Genomic DNA, 24,942 nt, shown 5'->3' with positions numbered 1-24,942 from the left:
TCACGGCAATTGTCATGGAAATACATTTTTCTTGGGATTAATATCCTTATGAGTTGACACACCACAGGAAAAAAGGGAGGAAGAAATTATGGTAATGATTGCTACACAAGGGTTCCTTTGTATATGTATCTTTGCTATTTGTGTAAAAACTGTGTACATGTGTGCTAAGATATAAACAATGATTCAGCTAGGGTACATTCTATGTTGCTATAACGAGGAGACCACAAAAATGCAGTGGATTAGTGAAGACAGAAGTTGATTCCTCAACCCCAAAACAGTATGGGCAGGGAGGCAGAGGTGCTACAGGCTAATGATGTAGTTCCATCCCAGCACAGTACTGCCATCATTCTCTAGGGCCAAGGGATTTGCTCCAGCACTCACTACTATGTCTGTTACTCAGCCTATGAGTAGGGGAAGATAAAGACGAGCATGTGCCCAGTCTTCTTAATGGCTCAACACAAACGAGGCACATCCTTCTGCTCACATTCCAGTGACTAGAGCTTAGTCACATGGTCATACTGAGCTGCAGGGACAGCTTAGAAATTTAGTCTCTAGTTTGGATGCTATGGCATCCAAGAACTCAAGGCTTCTGTTATTAAAGGAAGTGGAAAATAGATACAAGTGGACAACTCACCATATATCTGCCATAAGCAGTTTAATTTTTTTTTTTTTTTTTTTTTTTTTGAGATGGAGTCTCACTCTGTCACCCAGGCTGGAATGTAGTGGAGAGATCTTGGTTCACTGCAACCTCCACTTCCTGGTTCAACTGATTCTCCTGCCTCAGCCTCCCAAGTAGCTGGGATTACAGGTGCACACTACCAAACCCAGCTAATTTTTTGTAGAGATGGGGTTTCACCATAATGGCCAGACTGGTCTTGAACTCCTGAACTCAAGTGATCCACCTGCCTCGGCCTCCCAAAATGCTGGGATTACAGGCATGAGCCACCGTGCCCAGCCAAGTAGTTCAACTTTTAAAAACAATAATTTCACATGTACATCCATAACTTCTCCATTTTTTGACACAGGTTAGTCCTTGAGTGTAGATCTGCTGGTTGGGGTTCCACATTTTCTTCCTTACACAAAATATAACATAACCCTAATTTCTAGTTTTAATTCCCTGAAAACGTCGTAGATCTTAAAAAGTTTTAATGTAATTTAAATTCAGACTCCTAGATTTTCATATTTTCATTGTCTTAACATTTGTTTCCCTTAAACCTAATTTGACAGCATTGTTAGCTAATTGTCGTTACCATTTTTCCCAAAGTATTAAATTTTATTTTCATACAGATGATGCTCTTTCCACATTTATAATTTGTTTACATAGTACTTAATTAAATTGTATAGTTATAATAGCAAGCAAAATACCCATTAACATACTAAAGCACAACAAAACTAACACTTGCTGAGCATAGAGCTTAACAGAAGTGTGCAGGAGAAATAGCGATTAGCTTACCAGCGAAGTGTATTTAGCATAGAGGCAGAAGGAGTCAGTATCCTTTACAGAGAGAAGGGGAAGAGTCAATTAATCCAGCAAGTTGGTGGAGTCAATTAACACAGCTGCAACTGTGTCTTCAACAATATAAGTAATTCCTCCCTTCAACCTTCAAACCAATGATTTCCTTTAACCATCGAGCAAATTATTTTAGAGCGATCATGATATGGGAAACACAAATTTGCTATTTCTTCTGTCCATCTCTCTTCTCAATTGCCTCTCAGAGTATAAGCATCAGACCCACTGGAGCTTAAAGATACATAACTCACCTTTCTAACAGCATTGACTAAAACACAAACCATCCACTTCATCGGATACTCACCTAAAAAGACAGAGGTATCTTCCAACCCAGGAGGAAAGTGCCCAGGTTGAAATCATTGACCTATGCTACACCACTTTCCAATATGATGCCTCCCAAAGAGATTTTCATAGGTGTTTTTCTCTGCAGATTAGTTTTGCCTTGTGTATTGATCTTAGAACTTTACCTCGGATAGGATGAAAATCCACTGAAAAGGTTTTTGCATTGAAAATACGCCAGTGCTTTTCAATGGCATAATAGATAAAATACTAGATAAAACAGATAAAATACTAGATAGATGGTACTTTATATTTTAGATAAAATACTGAAATAATTTGTAAACAGCATTCAGTGTTGCTGGGCGTACTCTGACACTTCCAGAAATTTATCTGTACCCCTCAACCCACAGTCTCATCTGATCAATAAATTGCCATCTCATCTCCCCCAACCCCTATTAAAAAATAGCATGGTGCTCACATAATGCTGTTCTAAGAAGATTTGTTATTACATAATTGAACAACATTGATCTTCAAATTGAATTACCAGACCCAAGGCATTTCCTTTAGGTTAACAAAGGGTGACTGATTCTTATCAAACAACAAGCTCACTGTTACATCAGATACTCTGGGATTCCTGGTTTATCTTGAAATAAGGAAGTAGGTTTTTCAAAAATTCACTTAAAACTAACATATTACTGTTGAAGTTTTTTCTCTTTTTGATTTTATGTTAGGTAGTTAATAATTTACATCAAACAAATGAGTAGTTTATTACTGCCTACTGGTGTTAGAGAATATCTGTCCTCTAAGGAATGCAATGCTACTTTTTCTAATGGATTAATGTCTTCCAAAGTCTCCTCAAAAGTATGCCTGTGTTTACAAACATAGTGTTTGTTGGTGAGTCAGAAACATGGAAAAATTCTGCTATTTTCCCTGGGATAAAGACATGTGTTTATGTAGCACTCAAACAATCATACATTTAAGATCCTACTTTGCACCCAGCTTGTCTTGGGATCCAAGGACACAGGACTGACAGAGCCTCTCTCTGCCCTCAGGGACTCTAAGTTTAGGTTGGAAAATGGACATAACTAGGCAATTTAAATATTCAACATAGAGAAGTACAAGGTGTTAGAGATGAATATTGGGGGTACCTAAATGCAGCTTATTTAGGGCAACAAATCGGTGATTCCCTTCAACCTCCTCCCTCTCAATAGCCATATAAAAATTGTGACACTCATCTTAGAAACTTGAGGCAGTTTCAGATTACCTTCTAGATTATTATTGCAAATATCTTACTGAAAGATATTCATGGATTGTCTTAGAGGTAAGAGCAACTAGGAATTTCTACTTTGGCCTAAGGCTGAGCACAGTCAACTACTTTGACCCACAGGCCAAATCCTGCTGCTACCTGTTTTTACACGGGCCAGCAGCTAAGAATGGTTTCTACAGTTGTGTGAGGTTTCTTTCTAATGGTTGAAAAACAATTTTTCAAACATGAAGATTACATGAAATGCACATTTTGGTGCCCCTACATAGAGTTCCATCAGAACACTACCTAACTACCATGCCCATTCATTTAATGTCTACGCTTTTGTACTGAAATGGCAGAAATAAGTAGTCGTAACAGAAGCTATGAAGGGTCTCCAGGCCTAAATTATTTACTGTCTGGCCCTTTACTGACAAATTTTACCAATCCCTGGCTTAGAAAATCCATTGACTTTGGAGACGGTAGTAAAACAGGAAGGCACAGGCCTTCCTAATACTCTTAGTTGCATGTTGCTAGCAAACATCAATCAGCAGATTCCTCGGCACATTGTCTCTCTATTTATCGTCTTTCCTTTAGTGGTCCCCAGAAAGATACTACTCTGTGGCTGCCTACTCCTTTCTTGTTTTCATACTTGGTAAAGCCTGAGACATGGTAAGGGTACAGGGCTTTTCCAGAGGCTCTGAGATGAGTCCCTTCACTTGCTCTTGGCCGTTTACCCTCAACACATCTGATTGCACAGGTGGACTCCGTCCACCTGGAGCACCTGTTGGCTTCCTGAATGTAATCTGAAATCTAAATGAATGGATATGCCTCTTTCTCAGGGCAAGGACTAATATGAGGGAATGGAGGGACTGGTCTTAGGCACAAAATTTAAGGGCGGGGAAGGAACATCAGAGCTCAATAATACAGATAAATAGCATTACAATGCAATATTTTAAAAATCCCAAATTACTACAAATATATCCATGATGGAAATTATCTATCTATCTATCATCTATCTTATCTATCTATCTATCTATCTATCTATCTATCTATCTATCTATCTATCTGAGACAGGGTCTTGTTCTGTTGCCCAGCCTGGAGTGCAGTAGTACCATCACAGCTCATTGCAGCCTCAACTTCCTGGGTGATTGATCACCTCAGCTTCTTGAGTAGCTGGGATTGCAGAAACAAGCCACCATGCCTGGATAATTTTTTTGTATTTTATTGTAGAGTCAGGGTTTCGCCACATTGTCCAGGCTGGTCTCGAACTCCTGGGCTCAACTGATTCGCCCACTTCAGCCTCCCAAAGTGATGGGATTACAAACCCGACCTAATATTACAATATTTTTAAAAGACAGAATCAGTATTATGGATGTTTCTTTTGCCTCACGCTCCATTATGGATTGCCGCGGTGCAGTTACAGACCTTGTTTTTCTTTAAAATTTTGTTATTTTGTTCAGTGTGGGATTTTTTGCATTAATGTTGATTTAAAAAAAAAAATACTGGATTACTGAGTTTTTTGGCACCCACTTAAATTCTGTGCTGAGGTGAGAACCTCAGTCTCTGTACCCCCGTCTTGGCCCTGCTGTGGCTGACTCATGACTGATGTTCCCATGAGGACTAATAATCTTGTGTGGGGAATGAGGAAAGAGAGTAACCCTTAGCATTTGAATGATATAACAGGACTACATCAATTTAGGGAAAACTGAAGCCCATAATACTTAGCATTTTTATAATGGAAAAGTGAAATCCTCCCAGGGTTAAAAAGCCATATATTTGATGTGAATGGGAAGGCTCTAGCCTTCATTTTCTACATTATAATAGAAACCTCACGTGCCCCTCTCTCAAATTTCACTTTGTTCACTTTCACAGAGTGAAATTACTGTGCTACAAAACTATCCCAAGGGACCAACTCCTGAAATGTGTCTGCTGAGCTACTATGGAGTCACAAACGACATAGAAAATGCTTTGCAGTATTTGTTGGAAGCCAGGCACTGCAGATTCAATGCAGTTGCAGAAATTCATTACACATCCAAATCTCTAAAATGCTGAGTACAAAATTTTCTACATCAAGCCTCAGCAGTAGGAAAAGGTGAGTCTGGAACAATGTCCAGGAATGAAATGACCTCATTCAATTTAGCGAATATTGACCAAATCCCCACCACATGCTAGGAGCTAGAAATTTAAATATGAAGTCAAATAATGCTGAGCACCTACTGTGTGCTTCATTTTGCCCATGAAGAAACTGAGACACAGAAGTGTTAAATAGTCCCAAGGTCACAGGTCACATAGCTAATGAGTAGTGTGCCTGAGATCTCAACCCCAACTGTGTGATACAGAGATATGACTCTACGCTGAGATCGCTAAGACACTGCAGAACAGTCATTTGAACTTACAGAACTTCCTAATTTCTTACTAGACAACTTGAGTCACTTTACCCATTTATTATAAAAATATCTTTGCTATTAAATACAGGGTCTTTCAGCCACCATTAGAGTTGTAGAAACCTAAAATTTCAAACTGGAAGGGCCATCACTGTGTCTAGTTCAACCTCCCTTCCCAGTTTTATAGTTGAAGGATCTGAGGCACCAAGAGGTTGTAGCTTGTTAGAGTCATAGACAATTATTAATCTTCTACCTGCCTGAAAAACAAGGATTCACTAGCTAAGAATTTTTTTTAAATATGTTAATTAAAAAAAGAAAGACAGGATGGAGAATTCAATCATTAAGAAAGACATTTGTTTATTACCAGGAGCTAAAACTTTGGAAGAATGGTAAGGTCTTCTGCTTAACTAAAGCAGAATTGTGCCCTAGATATTTGCAGGCAGCTGGGAATGTATTTCAGGTTAACATTTGCCCTCAAATCTTCCTCCAGTTTCCCTTGACAGCAAAGCAACTGAAATGTACAGCTGAATAAGTCTACTTTAAGGTTCCTTTTAAGGAGTTTATACCTTGCCAGTTAGAAGTGAATTTCCTCACCTTGTTTGCTATTACTTAGACCTTTCTGTAAATTTAGTACTTTTATACATCTTACAATAATGGGTCTATGACATTTGTAGCAAAAGAAGATTGCTTTTGCCTTTTCTCCCTTAATATTTTTTCCCCTCAGTAAATTCCATGTGAATAAAATCACACTCGTCAAGTCTGAGTGGGCACTAGGAAAAGCATAGGTGATTCCGTTAATAGGTCCACACAGGAGTGCACATTCATCTCAACCTACGTTAGCAACTAAGGGCAAAAACTTAGCTTTGTTACAACTTAAGTCTTTGGAAGAAGGCACATGAATGATAACTTCCATACTTTTTGCTCCGAATGAACCTTGGTCCCAAAATCAGAGGAAAAATTATTCATCCATGTAGCTTCAGAGGGAGGCATGTCAATGGGGACAGTGTCATCTTCTAGGCAGCAGGCTGGAAATCCATGGGAGCATATTTAGGGGCACTAATAGTATTTAGAGGATGGGTCAAGGCTCCTAGGCATCTGAGATATTAGACCGTCCTGAGGTAACAAAACGTTTTTCCACAGCCCACATGACTTTGGATTGACTTCATTTAGCATATGGAAACGATGTATTTTTGATAATGTTAACAGTAAATTTTCCAGGAATGAGATTAGCATGCAAATCAAGGGAGGGAGAGAGAGAGAGAGGGAGGGAGGGAGGGAGACTCCCCCAACATGTGGGGATTACAATTCGAGGTGAGATTTGGGTGAGGACACACAGCCAAACTATATCAGGCCCATACAACCCAGCTGACACTGTCTGCATTTGTAGCTGCCACAAACACTATAATTCGATGTAAATGCACAGATACAAACATAGACATGCCCTAAAATTGACATACTGATGCACACAGGCAAGATATGGTTTAGCTGTGTCCCCACCCAAATCTCAGCTTGAATTGCATCTCCCAGAATTTCCACGTGTTGTCAGAGGGACCCAGGGGGAGGTAACTGAATCACGGGGGCCAGTCTTTCTCCTGCCATTCTTGTGATAGTGAGTAGGTCTTACAAGATCTGATGGGTTTATCAGGGGTTTCCGCTTTTGCTTCTTCGTTTTTCTCTTGCTGCTGCCATGTAAGAAGTGCCTTTTGCCTCCCACCATGATTCTGAGGCCTCCCAAGTCATGTGTGACTGTAAGTCCACTTAAACCCCTTTTTTCTTCCCAGTCTCAGGTATGTCTTTATCAGCATGGTGAAAATGGACTAATACAGTAAATTGGTACTAGTAGAGTGGGATGTTGCTGAAAAGATACCCGAAAATGTGGAACTGACTTTGGAACCGGGTAACAGGCAGACATTGGAACATTTTGGAGGGCTCAGAAGAAGACACAAAAATGTGGCAAAGTTTGGAACCTCTTAGAGGTTTGTTGAATGGCTTTGACAAAAATACTGATAGTGATATGAAAAATAAGGTCCAGGCTGAGGTGGTCTCAGGTGGTGATGAGGAACTTGTTGGGAACTAGAGCAAAGGTGAGTGTTGTGATGTTTTCGCAAAGAGACTGGTGGCATTTTGCCCCTACCCTAGAGATTTGTGGAACTTTGAACTTTAGAGAGATGACTTAGGGTATCAGGCAGATGAAATTTCCAAGCAGAAAAGCATGCAAAAGGTGACTTGGGTGCTGTCAAAAGCACTCAGTTTTAAAAGGGAAAGAACATGAAAGTTTGGACAATTTGCAGCCTAAGTTATAGAAAAGAAAAACCCATTTTCTGGGCAGAAATTCAAGCTGGCTACAGAAATTTGAATAAGTAGCAAGGATCCTAACGTGAGTCCCCAAGACCATGGGGAAAGTGTCTTCAGGCCATGTCAGAGACCTTCACAGCAGCCCCTCCCACCACAGGCCCAGAGGCAAAAACGGTTTTGTGGGCCAGGTCTAGGGTTCCCCGTGCTGTGTGCAGCCGGTCCATCCATGGCTGGAAGGAGCTATCATACAGTCTGGGCTGTGGTTTCAGAGGGTGGAAGCCCCAAGCCTTGGCAGCTTCCATGTGGTGTTGAGCCCACAGATACACAGAAGTCAAGAATTGAGGTTTGGGAACCTCTTCCTAGATTTCAGAGGATGTATGAAAATACCTGGATGCCCAGGCAAGTTTGCTGCAGGGTGGGGCCTCATGTGGAACCTCTGCTGGGGCAGTGCAGAAGGGAAATATGGGGTCAGAGCCCTGACACAGACTCCCTACTGGGTCACTGCTTAGTGGAGCTGTAAGACGAGGGCCACCATCCTGTCCTCCAGACCCCAGAATGGTAGATCCACTGACAGCTTGCACCATGTGCCTGGAAAGGCCACAGACATTCAATGCCAGCCCATGAAGGCAGCCAGGATGGAGGGTGTACTCTGCAAAGCCACAGGGGTGGAGCTGCCCAAGACCATAGGAACCTACCTCTTGCATCAGCGTGACCTGGTGGTGAGACCTGGACTCAAAGGAGATCATTTTGGAACTTTAAAATGTGACTTCCCCACTGGATTTTGGACTTGCGTGAGCCTCCCAAAGTGCTGGGATTACAGGCTTGAGCCACCGCGCCCGGCCTTAACATGTGTTTCTCAAGCCGCTTGATGGACCTGGCATTGCTCTAAGCTTTGGCTACAAAGTGGAGTGTAGGGCTGGGGTTGGAGTTTAGGCCCCTGGAACTGTTTTCACGGTGTTCACATCTTCTGTCTCTTTCACTCTACAGATGTCATGATTCTGTGTCCATAATAATGAGAAGGCCACTTAAAAACATATTCTATTGTGAAATAGAACCAAATCATATTCACAACTATTAATATTATTACTATTAATAACAGATTGTCAAAGGCGCAATCTAAAGTGCTAGGCAGGTAATATTTTAATTTTTATTTTAATCCATTTTACAGATGAGGACATGTAGAATTCAAGAGATTAAATACATGGTTTACACCCCTCTGCCGAGGCAAGTGGGAGGGCATGAGGCAGAAGGAAGAGATAGGTTTAAAGCAACAAGGATGAGATTCTCTTCTACTTCCGTTTCACCCTAGAGCCTGTGATCTTAACTCTAATGCTACTCCTCAAATATACATGAGTATTCAAAATACATGGTTGAAATACATGTTATTGACATTCCTACAATATGGAGTTTTGACAAGCAGAATGGAAAATGTCCCTAGATTCTAAGTAGTCTAAAATGAACACCACCTAGGCAATTTCACACTATGATTATAGTGTCATATATCAAAGAGGAGTGAACTTTTTTATTTTCTACCACAGGCAAGGTATCTATATACATTATCACTTAATTTAACTATATCAGCAACAAGGTTTAATCTAAGCCCCAATTAGTATTGAGAAAGCTGAGTCCGAGGTGGCTTAGTAAAGTTCAAAACTACCTGCCCCAAGAGTGGTATATTTCAGGTCTTTGGATCTAAATGTAGAATGTGTTTTTTATTGCATCAACTTAGGAATCATATAATGAGCTCCTTTCAAAGGAAAGCTGGGTTTACGTCTCGGCTCTGCTGCCACTTAAAAGCAGTATAATCTTGGACAAGTTGTGAAACTTCTTTCAATTTCAGTTTCCTCATCTACAAAAGTAGAATAATAATAATAGCTATCTCAAAAGGTGAGGATTACATGTTAATAAAGCAGCTAATGAAGTGTCTTGGAAATATAGACAATAATGCTTTTGTTTATTATTAAAGTTAATTTTAACAATACTTGTGGACAGTATGTTCTATTAAACTCTCAGAAAATGGAAGTTCAAGAGGCAGAAAACAATGAGAGATGAGAAAAAATTGGAAAGGATATTCCCTAAGAAACAATCAAAATTGTAAACTAATAGATAGTGTGATTTATAGTTTTCTTTGCCTTTTAAAAAATTTACCCCTTCAACCAATATTATGAGTGCTTACTATGTGACAGATACTGTTCTAGGTATTGGAGTTTCAAGAGTGAAGAAGACAAATAAGATTTTATTCCAGAAAGAACTCAACCTTCTAGAGAAAGAGAAAATCAATGAGAAAGTAAATAAGTAAGTTGGGTGTGGTGGCTCACGACTATAATCCCAGCACTTTGGGAGGCTGAGATTGCTGGATCATTGAGCTCAGGAGTTCAAGACCAGCCTGGCCAACATGGCAAAACCCTGTTTCTAATAAAAATACAAAAAGTAGCCAGGCACGATGATGGTACATGCCTGTAGTACCAGCTACTTGGGAGGCTGAGGAAGGAGAGTCACTTGAACTCAAGAGGCAGAGGTTGCAATGAGCTGAGACTGTGCTACTGCACTCCAGCCTGGGTGACAGGGTGAGACCTCATCTCAAAAAGAAAAGTAAATGAATAATATAGTTGCAATTAGTGACGAGGATATAGGGAAAATCAATGAAGAGTGCAATTGAGAAAGGGAACAGTGATTATCTGGACAGAATCAGGCAAGGAAAGACCTCATTGAGAAGATGAGATTTGAGCTGGGACCGGAGAACAAGAAGTTTGACGTGCAACAGTCTGGGGACAGAACCCATGGAGGAGAACAGGAACCCCAAGTGGAGTGTGCAGGAGAGATAAAAAGCCTATCATATTTGACAAAAGGCAAACAGGCCAATGTGTGAGAAGGTCAAAATGGCTATCAGGGATCAGGCCTTGTGGTAGCATGCCTGTCTTTCAACAGGTTTGTGGAGAAACAGACAGGGAGATTTGCTCACAGCAAGCCCTTGAGAGCAACACCTGTCCAAGGAATGTAGGAAACAGGTTTGAGCAGAGAGAGAAGTTGAGCTGTAATGCGTTTGATATCATTTGGCTCTGTGTCCCTACCCAAATCTCATGCCAAATTGTAATCCCCAGTGTTGGAAGAGGGGCCTGATGGGAGGTGATTGGATCATAGGGGTGGATTTCCCCCTTTCTGATGTCGTGAGTTCTCACGAGATCTGGTTGTTTAGAAGTGTGTAGCACCTCCCCCTTTGCTCTCTTCTTCCTGCTCTGGTCACATAAGACATGCCTGCTTACTCTTCCTCTTCCACCATGATTTTAAGTTTCCTGAGGCCTCCCCAGCCATGCTCCCTGTACAGCCTGTGGAACTGTGGGTCAGTTAAAACCTCTTTTCTTTTTAAATTACCCAGTCTCAGGTAGTTCTTTATAACAATGCAACAACAGACTTTGTTTGCAACAAAGGGCTCAGCCAACCCCATGAGCTGCTCTGAGCTAGGATGTCCCAGCAGAATTGGCCTGCCTTTGGTTTATGAGATCAGATTTTCATGTCTATCTGTCTTCTTCCACCCACACATTGGCCAGCTATCCCTAGGAAGGTGATGTGACTGTATGCAAAGTGGTTCTCTTCACCTGATAGCAATTTCTGGATAAGACATCAACTGAGAACCATCAGCCACCATCACTCCCAGCAGCTGGGGAATGAGCATTTCTGTCATGGAAGGGGGATCTGGGTGACAGACTACAGCATCTGTCACAATGAACACATCATGTATCATTCAGACTGGGATACTTCTGAAAGTAAAAGGAGTTCTTACTAACATTAATAATAAGCTGAGGAAACAAACATATATAAAGAATGGCCCAGCTAAACCGATACATAATTTACTCATTCATAGACTGCAGTACACAGTGTAGATTTAATTTTAAGTGTTATGGAAGGCCAGGTTACTTAGAATATATTTGCATTACTGGCCTCAGAACATGCTGGAGAGCCTCAACTCTACTTTCTCAGAAGACCTAGCTGCAGGTCTCTGACAAAGAAAATACCCCAGAACTGGGGTGTTGCTGCTGCCGCCTCTACCTTATCTTGACTGCTTTTGTTTCAGGGCTTTCCTAGGCATCGCTGCCTCGCCAGCCTCCTACTGCCTTGACGCCTCTCGTATTGAATATCAATACCGCGGTGATTTTGCAACCACTAAACTGATTTAAAGATGAAATGGATTTCTCTTCTTGTGATAGTTTGCTAAGAATGATGGTTTCCAGCTGCATCCATGTCCCTACAAAGGACGCAAACTCATCCTTTTTTATGGCTGCATAGTATTCCATGGTGTATATGTGCCACATTTTCTTAAAAACCAAACACCGCATGTTCCCACTCATAGGTGGGAACTGAACAATGAGGGATCACCTTTGGACTCGGGAAGGGAACATCCACACCACTGGGTGGCCCTATCATGGGGAGGGGGGAGGGAGGGAGGGAATTGCCATTGGGAGTTATACATGATATAAATGATAATGGATTGGTGCTGGGATGCTTGATGGGTGCAGGGCCACAACCACATTGGGATAAGTATAACATATGTAACAAACCTGGCAACGTTATTGCCACATGGTACCCTAGAACTTAAAGTAATAATAAAATAAATAAATAAATAAATAAAAAGATGAAATGGAAACAGTTCAATATCAGCAAAGATGTTAAAATTACATATTCTGAGGCTCTGTGACATGAGAGGAAAGTGAATAAAGGCTTTGTGTTCCCAGGAGGAGACTGAGAGCAAGGGGTGAAGGAGTGGGAGAGAAAGATTATGGTGCTGGTGGGCTCAAGGAGAGCCATTCCACCAAGGCTCAGAATAAACACAACAGCCAAGAGTTGACTCAGGCTAATGCAGATTTGAAAATGGTATCAAACACTTCCAGATGCTGACTGTTAGCATAGATGAGTCAATTCACAGATGGCTGTAAACAGCCTGTGCCGATGGAGATGGAGAACAGTGTCCCTGCAGTGCGGATTCTTAATCAAGGACCCACAGACCCCTAAAGGAGTTCACAGGTAGAACTCAGGGAGTCTGTAAAGGTGGATGTAAAGGATGTCACACCTTTACTTTCACTAACCTCTGATTTAAATTTAGCAATCCTTTTACTTATGAATGTGAGCAATAAACCCTAATAGGCTAGAAGCACCTGTGACTTTATCACAAATGGAAATCACTGATATGCTCATACCATAACACAGTTGCAAGTTTCTCAAAATCTCTTTCACTTTCATCACTTTTTAATTATAAGAGTCATTAGACACATCACTAGATTTTATTTTTTAGTGTGTTAATAAAGAAGTATATCTATAAACCATAAATACTATACTGTAAATATGGTTAAGTATTTTGATAATTGTTTTAATACTATTGATTTCTTTCTTGTTTCTAAGCCTATATATTTATGGCATATATTTAAAACCTTTATTCTGGAAGGGTTTCTACTGATTTCACCAGACTACCTAAAAGGTCCATGGGACACAAATTGGTAAGTGTTCTACCCCAGACTCCTGTATCTAGAGATATGCCACTACATCTTCACTTCCTAGCAGGTACAATTCTCAATCCACAATACAGGTAGGTAAGATTTATTGCATTTGCTTGCTTGCTTTGAATCAAATGTTGAGGTTAGCTGTGGTCTAAATCTGGGAAGTTTTGTATTCCTCACCTTCTAGATATCACAGTGTGAACCCTAAAATTAGGGTACAGCCTGAGAGGGCACATGGGCTCTTGACTTCAAACAGGAAAGAATTCAAGAACAAGCCAACAGAGTAAAGTGAAAGCAAGTTTATCAAAAAAGTAAAGAAATTAAAAAGTGGCTACTCCTTAGGCAGAGCAGCCCTGAGGGCTGCTACTTGGCTTTTTAAAAATTATTATTTCTTGATCATATGCTAAACAAAGTGTAGATAATTCATGAGTTTTTCAGGGAAAGCACAGGAAATTCCTAGAACTGACCCCCCTACTCCCACCCTTTCGGGTCATATAGAGTAACTTCCAGATGTTGCTGTGACATTTGTAAACTGTCATGACACTGGTAGGAGTTTTCTTTAGTACGCTAATGTGTTATAATTAGCATATAATGAGGAGTGAGAAAGGCCACTGGTCACCGTCATTGCCATCTTGGTTTGGGTGGGTTTTGTCTAGCTGCTTTACCACATCCTGTTTTATTAGGTGTCTGCATGACCCATATCTTGTGAAACAAGTCCTGCCAAACTCTTATATCCTAATAGGTTTCCATAATATCATGGAGATGGAGTAGAGAAATGTGCGATAGCTGATAATATAGTTCTACACATGCAAAAATCATTTTGCACAGCCCCCGATTTCAAATGTGCCCAGGGTGTGGAGGGTGGTAGTAGAAGGACAGGTAAGAGGCGAATGACGCTGTTCTTTTTTAGATCCAGAGAATATGGACTGGCCCCCAACTGACTTAAAAAGGAAATGTCTCTTAGATGACTGGCACCAATAAACCAGCCCTTGTGGTTTTGATAGACGCACTGACCTGTCTAGTGATGGCCTCTTTTAGTGGCTGAGTGTTACCCAAGACTTTTCATCAGTGATAGCAGTTGCTGCTGAGGGTCACAGAGAACCACTTTCAAATACACACACTTTCAACTGAGACCACAATCATGCTTCAACCATTTAAAATTTGTCATGTGCACTTCAAAGAACAAAGTCTCCCTGATACTACATTGCTGCAAAAAAAAAAAAAAAAAAACCCTCAAAATCAATTTAGCTCATTGCTCTTAAATACTCAAACTCTGTCATTACAAAATCCAAAACATTCTTTTGAAACAATGTTTTTAGGTATCGAGCTTGCTAATGGCTTTCTAAAACCAGCACCTATGGGGGGCATAATAAAATTCTCTTTCAGTGACTGAAGATTTTTCAGTAATTCCCCCCAAAATCAACTTAGATGTGACCTTCCTGCTTCAGGGTCATGGAACTGCCCTGGGATCTTTCACTGAGCTCAGGTGAGGCAGGAAAATTGGGTCTGGAGTCAGGGAACATAAGGCCGATTCACACTTCAGCTATGACAGGAAATATCCTCTCCATAGGGCATATGCCGAGTAAATGACTTTGTAACTTTTCCTCTTCATTTACATAGGGCATACATACACCAAGTAACCAATGGAATCCTCTAAAGGGTATTTAAACTCCCAAAAACTCTGTACCAGGGCCCTTGAGCCCCTATGCTCCAGCCTGCTCCCACACTGTGGAGTGTACTTTCATTTTCAATAAATCTCTTCATTCCTTCCTCACTTTCTTTGTGCTTTTTGTCCAATTCTTTTTTCAAGACCCCAAGGACCTGGATACCCTCCACTGTTAACATAAACACTATGTCCCAGTTTGCCTGGCATTGTCCCAGTTTGTGCTGTTGCCCTGGCATAGTGCCTCCTTTCATCTTAAATGTGTCCTAGTCCAGATGATAAATTTCATGGTCATTCTGGCCATCAGTCCATGCAGGCTATGGCTGACACATCTACTTCTTTGTATGCCTGAGCCTTCCGGGTACAGGGGCTAGGCTACTCCTGAGCCGTTCCTGGGGAAGGCCATCTCCTCAGAGGCCTTGACGCTTGCACAGGATTCTGCTACCAACGTGTAAAGAGTCCCTGCTTTCCTGGCTGCCTCACAGAATTCCTCCTTACCCTTCCCTACTTCTCCCTGACTCCAATTAGAACTCCTTCCAAGGGTTAATTTCTTCATACATGGGGAAAAAGAATAACATGGCAGCTGGCTATGGCTATGAGCCTGTGAAACAAACTTCCCTAGGGGTAAAGAGGCACAAAGGAGATTAGCAGACACCCTTTCATGGATGTGGGATCCCCTTCACAGATTTAAGTATCCTATAGGGGTATGCACATTTGTTTAGACTAGGCTATTTTACAACTCGGTAGAGACACAAGTTAACTTGTAGGAAACTGGTTACAGCAAAAATATTTCATGTCTGTACACATGCAAAGTCCCTCCAGAGAAGACAAAATTATCTCTCCCCAGTGTAGAAAAATTCAGTTTGTACCTATTTGTCAATTTATGTCAGCATTTCTAATCTATAGAAGCAGTGAACTTGAATACTCCTTTGAACCAGTTGTTACAGTTCCCTTATTAATTAGTTAAGAAAATCGTTGGCAGTTGTTCATTTTTATCTGTATGAAAGCCATGATCCTTTTATATTTTTTCTTCAAAATTATCCTTTAACCCTGGTTAGCTGCTTGAAACAAAACAGTAGAGAGGAAAATAAAGAAAGGAACAACACAAGCTAATAGTTCAATAAAATATCTTGTCACCTCTGCTTAATCTTTCCTTTTCCCCATCACATACAGTCTAGGGTGACTGTGGCTCTGTACAATACAGCTTTTCACTTGAGATGAGGATTCTATCTATTTAGTTCTGGATTTTCCTTTCCAGTCCTTGAGGCTGATTCTTAGACTTCACACTCTGAACACTAGCTCTCAACAAATCTATGGATTCCTCCCTTGGTGGTCTACATTAACAATTTCCCCAGCGAGTAATTGTAAAGACCATTTGTGTTTGTTTTGCATAAAAAGGACAGAACCGAACAGAATTTGCATAGGCATTCATCTGCCATGCTTGAGCTAAAATATTACCCTTCAAAATCCCAATTCAACCAATTTTGAGTGACGGCCCAAAATTTGTGGCCGAGCCTGTCACCTCTCTTCTCAAATGACATCCACGGTACCCCGGTTGCCTGAAGAGTAGGTTCCAAACCATTTACTTTGATGCATTCAAAGTCCTTTGGCATCTGGCTTACTCTACCCTGTGACATAGCACTCCCCACGGAACACAACAGTTATACAAAATACCTATCATTTCCAAGCATAACAGGTGATTTTTCTGTCTTCTATTCTCAATTCATGCTGTGCCCTCTACCATGCAACTCCTTTCTCTGCCTTCTGAACTTTTACTCTGCAAATCTGAGCTTAGATTAACCTGACCCTCTCTGTTACCCTTTCCTCCCCAGTAAAATTTAATGGACCTCACATCTGTAATCTTATAACACTTCGACTATATCACAAATAAAACACCTGGCCATAGTTAAGATCAGCTACAACATTTGCAGGGCTCAGGGCAAAAAGAAAACTTGTGGGGTCCCTCATTCGAATTTATTAAGATGTCAACAGAAGCATTAAACCAAGTGCAAGGTCCTTCTGAGTATAGGGTCTGTGGGACTGCACAGGTCACACTCCCTTGAAGTCTGGTCACAGTTCTCACAAGTATTTGCTCACATGTCAGCCCAAGCCCCATGGCTTTTCATAGCCTGAGAATTAAAAATCAAGTCCCAAGATTCCCAACTGGACTGAATGGACCCCCTCTTGGTCAAGGGGACCCAAGATAAGTCTTTTGTTTATTTATTTATTTGTCCCCCAGGCTGGAGTGCAGTGGCGCAATCTCGGCTCACTACAAGCTCCACCTCCAGGGTTCCCACCATTCTCCTACCTCAGCCTCCCAAGTAACTGGGACTACAGGCACCCACCACGCCAGGTTTTTTTTTTTTTTTTTGTATTTTTAGTAGAGACGGGGTTTCACCGTGTCAGCCAGGATGGTCTCAGTCTCCTGACCTCGTGATCCACCCGCCACGGCCTCCCAAAGTGCTGGGATTACAAGCGTGAGCCACCGCACCCGGCACCAAGTCTTAAAAACTGAGTTCCTGACTATGACTGGTCAGGAAGTCAGGCTAGCCTCATTATAGCCCCTCCCTCCCTAATTGCCATTGGACTTGCTTTCCTAAGGATTAAACAGAAACCGGCCCTTTCAAAAGATTTGCCACACTCCCCTCGCTTCTTGTTTTGACAAAACAACTGACCTGCATTTCTTCCTGATAAGAGACCACTGACCAGGAACTGGCTCTGGCTGATTTACAGAGACTGTGCATGAGATGCCTCTGTGTCCTCCATATCAGTTTTTCATGTAGGGAGCCAAACTGGAATGCATTTAAATGTTAAGCCTCCACCCCAGAGTGAACATGGGACATGTGCAACACACATTTGCTTACTACACACGTGTGCACCCTCCTTTGGGAATATTTATAGTTCCTCCTCTTACCTGTTGATAATGTATACTTAGCCTACCTGTTCAGCTTCAATTCCCGTCTTATCCTTCCTTCTCTGAAGTGCTCGCTGCCAGTTTCTGCTAGAGGCTGTGCTTCCCAGCCTGCAGGATGACCAGGCAGCAGGCTGCAATCCTTTATAAAAAAAATAAAGAGGGGAGGAATAGCATCAGGATAAACAGCTAATGCATATGGGGCTTAACACCTCGGTGATGTGTTGATGGGTGCAGCAAACCATCATGGTACACGTTTTCCTATGTAACAAATCTGCATGTCCTGCACATGTAACCCAGAACTTAACATAAAATAAAAAATTAAATAAAATGGCAACGTCAGAGGCATTGGAACCAGAGTGACTCCATCTTGAGTGAGGGCTGGAGAATGGGGCTGAGACCTGCTAGGCTGCATTCCCAGAAAGTCAGGCATTCCGAGACTCTAGATGTTTATGGTTAAGGAACAAATTAGTAATGTTTACTAAACAGACCCAGACGTGGGAGTGTCCACATATCCCGCTGTCTAGAGAACGAAAGCATTCCTAATTTTGCTTTACTGATAATATCGATTCTTTCAAAATATAGGAATTAAGAAAATTAATCCTTTATCATAAACCATTGTAACGGAACATATCTGCCTATATATACGAGCACTGTACCTAGAGTAGACGCGTTCCTCCTCTATTGGGAGCGTCCTCCTCTGACTACGGAGTAGCTGTCCTTTCACCACTTTATTTTCTTAATAAACTTGCTTTCACTTTGCACTGTGGACTTGCCCTGAATTCTTTCTTGCTCAAGATCCAGGAACCCTGTCTTGGGGTCTGGATCAGGACCTCTTTCCTGTAACAGCAGGCTTTGGATGGGAAATTGTTAGAATATTTTTGGAAAAAAAAATTGGTATTATCTAATACAATTTAAAATATAAAAAAATTAAAAATAAAGTTCTCCTTTCCAAATGTATGAACATTGTGGTTCATCAGTCGACAGCCCTGCCCCCATTGCAAATCTTCAGTTTTCTCATTCTGAACCCAGTGGTCACCGTTTGAATTTTCTCTTGAAAATTACCAAAAACAAATTACCAAAAACTTGGTGGCTTAAAACAACACAAATCTATTCTCATACATTCTGGTGGCCAGCAGTCCTAATTCCCTGTAACTGAACTAAGATCAAGGTGTCAATAAGGTTGGTTTCTTCAGGAGGCTCCAGGGAAGAATACATGTCCCTGCCTTTCCCAGCTTCCAGAAGCTGCCAGCATTCCTTGACAGGTGGCCCCTTCCTTCATCTTGAAAGCACATGACTCCAATATTTTCTTCCTTTGTTACATCACCTTCTCTCTGATTCTGACTTCTCTTACCTTCCTCTTATAGACTGCTATGGTTACATCAAGTTCACTTGGATAATCCAGCATAATCTTCTCCCCATCTCAAAATCATTAACTTAATCACACCTGCAAAGCCATTTTGTGCTATATAAAGTAACAGTTACAGGTTCTGAGGATTAGGACATGAATTTGTTGAGGATGGGGGAGGTTATTTTTCTGGCTACCACAGCCTGCAAACCAGGGTATCAAGTGCAGGACTTAGGCACACAACACAGATGCAACACAATGCAGGCTGGAAGGACCAAGTGCTGATCAGCAGAAAGTCCTAAGCAACACATAGAGAGGCATGACTGGCCTGGGTTTGGAGGGGTGGACTCTTTTCACTACTCTCCCGGTAGTGGCAATCTTGGGCAATCAGCCTTGTAATATTATAAGCAGGGGGGTGAGCAGTGGGGAGGTGGGAGAGGAACCAGAGGCAAAGTGCAGAGTGTTGAGTCAGAACTGGCGAGAGAGAAGTTGACAGGCAGAAGACACTGAGGGGACAGAGTGAGGGCAGCCTTGTAATCTGAGCCTGGACACTAGCTGTACAGAGGAAATGCATGGCACTAATAGAATCTGGAAGCCAGGAGGTTGAGGGAGAGGGAACCCAGCCCTGGATAACTCATTGCAACAGAGCCTGTAGGGCTGAAGTAGGGCTGCAAGATTTAGCAAATGAAAACACAAGATGCCAAGCTAAGCTTGAATTTCAGATGAACAATTAATTTTTTAGTTTAAGTATGTGCCATGTAATTTTGTCTGGCAACATGAGCCTAGAGAGAGCCATTATAGGCCATTCAGCATAAAAACTCTATTCCTAGGCCACACATAGACAGAATTAGAATTCATTGGGCATTCTAAGTCATAACAGGGGACCTATTTACCACTTTCTTAATATGCTCATGCTTTCTCTTTCTCAGCTCTCTGCAAGGAATGAGCTTCTTCTATTCCAGCATGAGAGAGCTTGGTCATCCTTCAAGCTCCAGTCAAGGTTGAGAAATTGATTCGTCTATCCCCACACTCAGCCTGGATGCTAAGAGCTGAAAATAGGTCCCCTTCCCAGGCAAATTGTTTGAATGTTCATTACAGGAACCTCCCTAAAGATGTATCAACTCTTTAATGGAAACATCCATACACAATTTAACCCTAACATTCTTTGAAGCCATCACCCCAAAATTGCTATTTCCAATAATCCTGGTAATCCTTATCCAATCCTAATCAAGACCCTGTTCCTTTGGGGGTTAGGGGGGAACTTTCTTAAAATTTCCAGCTCTCAACAAATTCTGACCTTACTTCTCCCTCTCTGAGACATTTCCAAAGTTTGGGAGATGATGGTCTTCCTTACCAGGGTAAGCAAGAAACTCAGCTTTGTCTTATCAATAAGTTGTCCTGGTGATACGTGAGGAGCCAGCTGTTAACAAGAAGCAACCTCCTTTGGGAAGCCCTTCTGGTTAATTCCAAGGATAAGAAATCATTTCAGGCAGACCCAGAGCTCTTCATTAGGTCTGATCAGGTCCCTAGAGCAAGCATCACAGGCTTCCTTGGAACAGAGTTATTAGTGAGGACAGCTGAACAGAACCGAGCACCCCATGGACAGAAGATCTGTTTGCTATAAGTCTATACCCTCCGTGGGAACCAAGGCCTTTACCTCTTTCAAGAGCTGCTGAAACATCACTGACATGAGGCAGACTGATTAATAAAAGCAAACAAATGTATTTAACATGTGTACACAGAAACTTCAGAATGAAGACTCAACCCCTGCAACAAGGAACAGAAAAGTATATACCATCGTGAAGGTACAGAAAAAATGCAGGCTCAGCACATGGCCAAACACAGATTATTTTGGTAAATCAGGCTTTAGTGGCAAGCCAATTTACAGGAGGGAGAGAGCCTCCTTGGCCAGCAAAGGTGGCCTTGTTATGTAGATTAAGCCTCATAGGTAGTAGCCCTCAGAAAGAATAGACAGTAAAGCCTTCTTTTCAGACTTTTTTAGGTGTCAGACTCTCAGTTTCTCTCTCCTAATTCCTGGAACGGCCTAGAAAGAGAAGGCCTGGTTGCATTAATGGAGATTCTCTACAAATGCAAATTTCTCTCCCTTCTCTGCCACCTCTGTAACAGCCATTTCAAAATATGTCAAAGAAACATATTTTGGGCTAAAATATTTTTATTTCCCTTACTTTCCAGTATATCTGACCTACAAAGGGTAATCAATATACATGTATGAAAGAAAGGTTAAGAAGGAATTAAGAGAAATAGTATTTGACTGTAGTGAAGTCCTATAAAGAAAAATTTGTGCTGCAGTGGAAAATTATGCTCTGCCTGCAGCAAACCAGTCTGGGCTACCTAACTCTGATTCTAGGGGAGCTATTTACAACTCTGTAAATTGGAGATAACTTCTAGCAGTCCAAAATAATTCTTATGTATGGACATGCAAATCCTATCCAGTGCAAACCCAACTGATCTCTGTATTAGTCTATTTTGCATTGGCATAAAGGAATATTTGAAACTGGGTAATTTATAAAGAAAAGATAATCATTTTGTTACTGGGAGGTTCCTTGCTCCCAGAGCACCCAAAATTGTGTCAGACTGCTTCCAAAATGGCAGCAGGCCACTTCCAAGATGGTGGCAAGCCTCCTGGCCTCTGATCTGGGGCTCTTGGCCTCACAGATTCCAAGGAACTGAATCTTGGGCCATGCGGTATTATAGCTCTATTAGAAGCCGTGCCTCATGGAAGAGAACCCTGGAACCCAGCAACTAGTGTTCAGCTCAATTAGGATGAACCCGGGCACTTAACTGTGCAGGAACAATGGTAAGCCTTTGGCCCGATCAGGAGCAGCAATGGGCACCTCGCTGGATCAGGAGCACAGCAGACACCCTGCTGAATCTGGAGGGATAGAAGTCAGCGGCGGGTTTGCCACAGCAGCAAACAGTAGTGGTGGATGGCGAGGGAAAGCTCAACTCAAGCCATAACAAACACGGACCAAAAGAGACTGCAGTTGCAAGATTTAACAGAGTGAGGACAGAGCGTCCATACAAAGGGAGGGGACCCAAAGAGGGCAGCCGTTGTTGGCTCAAATGCCTGGGTTTATATCCCGATCATTGTCCCTCCTGCTGTGTTCTCAGGCAATAGATGATTGGCTATTTCTTTGCCTCCTGTTTTTGCCTAATTAGCATTTTAGTGAGCTCTCTTTACTATCTGATTGGTTGGGTGTGAGCTAAGTTGCAAGCCCCTTGTTTAAAGGTGGATGCGGTCACCTTCCCAGCTAGTCTTAGCGATTCTTAGTCGGCCTAGGAAATCCAACTAGTCCTGCCTTTCAATTTGGCTCATGGTTCTGCAGACTGTACAAAAAACATAGTGCTGGCATCTGATTCTGGTGGAGCCTCAGGAACCTTACAATCATGGCAGAAGGTAAACAGAAACCTGTTACATGGTAAGAGAGGGAGCAAAAGAGAATGGGAGGGGTGTGACACCCTTCTTACAACCAGCTCTCATGTAACTAACAGTGAGAACTCATTCATTACCATGAGGAAGGCACCAAGCCATTCTTGTGAAATTTGCCCCTATGACCTAAACCCTTCCCACTAGGCCCCACCTCTAACATATAGGGACACATTTCAACGTGGGTTTGGAGAGGACAACTGTCAGAGGCATGTGAACCAGAGCAACTCCATCTTGAATAGGAGCTGGGTAAAATAAAGCTGAGACTTATTGGGCGGCAGTCCCAGATGGTTAAGGGATTCTAAGTTACAGGATGAGATAGGAGGTCAGCACAAGATACAGGTCATGAAGACCTTGCTGATAAAACAGACTGCAGTAAAGAAGCCAGCCAAAACCCATCAAAACCAAGATGGCAACAAGAGTAACCTCTGGTTGTCCTCACTGCTACACTCTTACTAGCACCGTGACAGTTTCAAATGCCATGGCAACATCAGTAAGTACCCTAGATGGTCTAAAAGGGGGAAGCATGAATAATCCACCCTTTGTTTAGCATATCATCAAGAAATAACCATAAAAGTGGGCATGGAGTCCCACTTTTATGTCTATGGAGTAGACATTCTTGTATTCCCTGATTTTCCTAATAAACTTGCTTTCACTTTACGAATCGCCCTGAATTCTGTCTTGAGCAAGATCCAATAACCCTCTCTTAGGACCCTCTTTTGGGGTCTGGATCAGGACCCCTTTCCTATAACACAACCATCCAAACGATATGAATGTCCCTCCCTTGATACGGAAAAAGCTAGTGTTGCCTCCATTTGCACCCTCATTCCAATATTTCTGATCTATAAGTTTGTTATTTCCATTTTCATTTGAGCCAGTTATAAAATCTTTCTGGCTTTCTCATTTAATTAATGAGCTCAATACATTTTTTAAACATGTATTTCTTTCTATATCTGCATGAAAATTTTATATTTTAAAATTGCTTTTCACATAGTCTAATTCTAATACAGGAAACGCAATTAAGATTTTTTAAAATGGGGAGGTATGGAGGGAGGGAGACTAGGATGTTCTTTCAATGTTCCACTCAGCTGGACCCAACTTTAGAGGGGTTTCTTCCAGACTATAGCCCCCACACCTCCTTTATCTTAGAGCACTTACTTTAGAAAACTTTCTCAAGGACTTGGGAGCCATCCCTTTGAAATGTCATTATCAAACATGATAGGGCCCCTATCTCCTAGTCTTTGCAGGGTTGTAGGTGAGGGGGAGACCAGGGGCCTATTCTAGAAAAGTGCCCGTTAGCAAATGCAAGTGACCTAATCACATTGACCAGCCCCTCTCCGTCACACTCCAGCACTTGACAACTTGTCCACCTTTTGTTTCAGTGGAATTGAGTTCAATCTCTTTCCTACCGCAATAGTCTTGACCTCTATTGCAATAGTCTTGAATGGTCTTCTTTCCCTGCCTAACACTACCCAGTGCAATTATTCTTAGATAAGAAAGGAAAGAAGGGGGAAAAAAAAAGGAAAAGGAAAACAAACAAACAAACTTAAGCAATAAAATCCCATTTCCATTTGCAAGATGAAAATAATGCATTTCAGTGAGTTTAATTAGTTTGCAAATTCAGGATCTGTACCCAGATCTTCAGTCTGTATGAGACCTGTGCTTTCAGCACTCTCTCTCATGTTTAATCTTGTGTTCCGTCGACAGAGCAGAAATATCTCCTTGTAAGAGTTGCTCTCAATTTTTGAGTGTGCTTTATTCCTCCAAAACCCCCAGGCCAGGCTGTTTGTAGCCTTGGCTAACAGATATGCCAAGGGCCATACAACAGCTTTTCTTTGCTTCTGTGTTCTGTATGTCCAGAGGCAGGCAGAGGATGAAACATCTTGGATTGTCCCTGACGGTCAGAGATCTGCGTTACCAGAAAGCCCTTTTCGGGATTTGTATTCTGGCCACGTGTGGAACTTAACTGCACATCAGAAACGTGCCGGTGATTGCAAGCAGCTCTGTAAAATATTTATTCAATATTAGCTTGCAATGTGTACTCCCATTAGGTAATGGAACTGGAGAGCTTTGGCTCAAAAGAAAAGAACAAGTGTGAGCATGAAAGCATTAGGAGTCAACTAAGTTTTCTGAATTTTTAAATCACAAAAGATATATACCAAACTCTCAAAATTAGAAACGCCATTACTTTTGCAGTCACTAAAGGAAGAAAACAAGGGATGAGGTCAACACTGTGAAGGTGACATTTTCTGCATTCACTTTTTATCTTTGCAAGAAGATATGATTAAAAAAAATTTCTTTGATGAAAATTAATCTAAAGATTGTGGATAAATTAAAATTCAACTGACTGGGTTTTTTTTTTTTTTTTT

At 41.6% G+C, this 24,942-nt stretch overlaps 1 long non-coding RNA gene across 1 annotated transcript in view; it reads right to left on the bottom strand.

The window, feature by feature from the left end:
• The window catches only part of LOC108521775 (uncharacterized), a 215,037-nt gene that overhangs the window by 171,520 nt on the left and 18,575 nt on the right, over positions 1 to 24,942 (bottom strand). The window contains exon 2 of the long non-coding RNA XR_001883278.1: positions 17,807 to 17,919. This is a non-coding gene — a long non-coding RNA (uncharacterized LOC108521775). The remainder of the gene's footprint in view (positions 1 to 17,806; positions 17,920 to 24,942) is intronic.

The sequence above is a fragment of the Rhinopithecus bieti genome, unplaced genomic scaffold, assembly GCF_001698545.2.
Source record: "Rhinopithecus bieti isolate Rb0 unplaced genomic scaffold, ASM169854v2 scaffold_56845, whole genome shotgun sequence".
In the NCBI taxonomy this organism is placed as follows: Eukaryota; Metazoa; Chordata; class Mammalia; order Primates; family Cercopithecidae; genus Rhinopithecus; species Rhinopithecus bieti.
The sequence above is the reverse complement of the archived record's forward strand: the minus strand, read 5'-3'. Positions and strand labels throughout refer to the sequence as shown.